We start from the raw sequence: 3479 nt of genomic DNA on the forward strand, positions 1-3479 counted from the left end.
AAATAATTTTGTGAAAATTAAAGTTTTTATTTTGTAAGTTATTTTAAAATCTTTATTCTATTTATTTTTTTGAATTTCCATGTAATTTTTTCCTTGAGAATTTTTATATTAACTATAAATTACTCACATTCAAAATCACAAGTTTTATTTCACTATATTTTCTTATGGAAATTAGAATTTGTAACTTACTTTAAAATTAATTACTAACAAATTATTATTTATGTTATATATAATTTTTATTTAAAAAAGTTTCAAATAAATAAATTTTGTATATATTTTATATGTCTTTTTTATTATAGTTTTTTAAAATTTTGTTTCATTAATCGTAAAGATATATTTAAAAAAGCTACCACTAATAACCATGCAAAGGAAATAAATAGCAATCTATACAGATTCATAGATGAGAATTATTAAGAAAATGTAAAATTTTAATCCAACATTTGGTTTTTAGATTTCCAAAATTTAATTGGTACAAACAAATACAAACGGCATATTGCCAATTTCAATCGCTGATATATGATATAGAAGTTTTTTTTGTTAAATATAAATATTTATTATTTAGGTTTGATGTGGTATAACAATTTTTTGTTTAGGTTAATTTGTATTAATTGAGTGGAAAGGCTCATTTTATAATTAAGTATGAGGTTGTGTAAGTTTGTTTTTTTTCCATGCTTTTTTAAAATAAAGATTATGTTTTACATAGAAAAATAATGTTGGCTATAATTAACTTTATATATATCTATATATAGAAAAAAAATTAGCTTTTTATGATTAAATTTTTTATTTGATGGTATATATACTTTATTTAACATTCAAAAATACAATTTTAACAATGAATATTTTACACTGTAAAAAAAACTTACACTTGAAAAAATTTGATCCGCTAAGCTCGTATTAAATCCATACTTCAGATAAATCTATGCTGATATCTATATTCAACTCATCTAAACTCAACTAATAAACACCGTCACATTTTTCCTATTCTCTTGCAAATAAAAATTAAAAAAAGAGCCTAATAGATCGAAGACAACTCTTTCAACATTTTTTAAGATGGCCGATGACCATAAGTATTTACCTGCAATGTTGTTCATATATAGCCGATGACCATGGGTATTTACCTGCAATGTTGTTCATATATGGAATCTACACCATTATGCTATTATGTGAAGACAAGCTTATTATATTTATGCCAATGGTGATAATCGCTGCCTCCTTTTATTTCGCTGGTACTAATATAACAATCGTGGTTGATTGCTATTCACAGTATTACTAATTATGGTTCAAATGATCTTTTTGCACTTGATTCCGACAATGCATCGCATCACCTTGTTTTTCTTTCTTAAGGTTGTTTTGAATGGAAAACATTAAGCCCTCTATTGTCTAGCAATAATTGCCTGTCCGAAAATGGTTCGAAACATAAATGGGCAGGATTCATGAGTTACCATGCCTATTCATGGTTTTAGTACATATTAGAATGTTGTTTAACCTTATAAACACACAGATACTGGCAAAATATTCGATTTTCAAAGTACTCGTGATAATTATCTTAATATCTCGACGTAGAAATGAAAGGAAAAACTTCTAATTAAAATTTTTAAATTCTGGATACTTAATTTTTAATTCAAAATTGACTAATCATAACTGATAATTTATTAGTCCCTGCCATCTGGCAATGGCCAAGGACTATAGTAATCCAAAAGCATTGCTATAACATTAGTTTCAATCCGTTCAACTCTGTTATACGGTGATTAGACCAAAGTGTTCAAATGCGCTGTGTTTGCTATTGCCGGGATAACCAAAGATAACCAAAGTCTTCGAAGTTAATCTGGTTTGCCATCTTATTTGGCCTCTTCCCGAGGCGGAAGAGGCTGGAGCATAGCCTATTTTGCTTTACCCTGTTTATTATTACAGACCGTCAACGGTTTCCATATTAATGTTGACATTAGTTTGAATTATTAGCACAATGGTTTGTAGGTTGGCTATTTGAGCATGTTAGCAGGTCTGAGCATATTGGCAGGTGTTGCATATTGGCAGGTGTTGTATTTGAGCATGTTAGCAGGTCTGAGCATATTGGCAGGTGTTGTGCAGCAGGTGCTGCAGGTGTCCGTGCATGGCGGAGGTGTCATGTTATGGCGGAGGTGTCATGTTTTGCTGGCCTCCCTTTCTCGTTTCGTCCCCATTTCACAGCTTTGGGTAGGCAGGTAGGTTGGATTGAGGGTAATACTCTGGAAGGAGTGTTTAATTCGGCTAGTTTCTGGGCTTTCTGGAGTCCCATGCGGGGAGCACTCTGCGCTTTCGTCCCGAAACTCTCTTGTCTCTTAAACACCTTCTGACAGGCATACCCTCAATTCTTGCCTTACTTGTTGCAGATCAGCATCGTCGCGGATCTCCATCATGTGGATCTTCTGGTCGAGGCCATCTCCCCTAAAAAACAGCTCTTTGATCCCTGATTCTTCTGTGGCTGCAAAGAGGTCCCGGCTGCTCTAACATGATCGGAAATTTCTATGAATTAGGGCCCTGGAGAGTCAGTGACAGCCTAGATCTCGGCTTGAATCAGAATCCTGCGCCTTGGAATCGTGTGTTTGGGCTACTGTTCTTGGACAATCCTATTGGAAGCGGCTTCAGCATTGCCCCTTCCAAAGAAGACATTCCTACGAACCAGGACGAGGATGCCAAGGACTTGTATGCTGCCCTACAGGCGTTCTTCGGCCTGAATCCCCCGTTTCGCAAATGCCCAATATATTTAACGGGCGAGAGCTATGGAGGAAAGTATGTTCCTTCCCTGAGCTTGTACATGCTCAACCAGCTGGACAATAATGGGGTATTGCCATTGCGGTTGGATGGACTGACCATCGGCAATGGATTGGTCCACCTCGTCGTGCAGGTGCAATCTCACGCCTCTGTTGCATACGCCGTGGGGCTCATCAATGCTCAAGGAAAGCTCCACCTCGTAACTGTAATCAATGAGGCCACCTGGGGTCACATCTGAAAGTAACTGCATCGTAGGACGAGGTTGCCAAGGAATTGTATGCTGCCCTATAGGCGTCCTTTGACCTGAATCCCCTGTTTCGCAAACACCCATTTTATGTAACGGGCGAGAGCTATGGAGGAAAGTATGTTCCTTCCCTGAGCTTGTACATGCTCAACTAGCTGGACAATAATGGGGTATTGCCATTGCGGTTGGATGGACTGACCATCGGCAATGGATTGGTCCACCCCGTCGTGCAGGTGCAATCTCACGCCTCTGTTGCATACGCCGTGGGGCTCATCAATGCTCAAGAAAAGCTCCGCCTCGTAACTGTAATCAATGAGGCCACCTGGGGTCACATCTGAAAGTAACTGCATCGTAGGGCCTACTTCGGAAGTAGATGGCCACAAGAACGCCGGTGTCACGACTGGTGCATCCAAATACGCAGAACTCTCCTTTGGGTGTGGGACATGGTAGTCGACTTTATATGAAGGATCTTGTAGCTCCTGCT

At 37.3% G+C, this 3479-nt stretch overlaps 1 pseudogene; it reads left to right on the forward strand.

Moving 5' to 3' along the window:
• Positions 1-2488: 2488 nt before the first annotated feature.
• LOC149183981 (serine carboxypeptidase-like 50 pseudogene) lies at positions 2489-2989 on the forward strand (annotated as a pseudogene).
• The last annotated feature ends 490 nt before the right edge of the window (positions 2990-3479 follow it).

This window comes from Pinus tabuliformis, chromosome 3_2 (assembly GCF_031772625.1).
Source record: "Pinus tabuliformis cultivar Carrire ecotype Pingquan chromosome 3_2, CPIR1, whole genome shotgun sequence".
In the NCBI taxonomy this organism is placed as follows: domain Eukaryota; kingdom Viridiplantae; phylum Streptophyta; class Pinopsida; order Pinales; family Pinaceae; genus Pinus; species Pinus tabuliformis.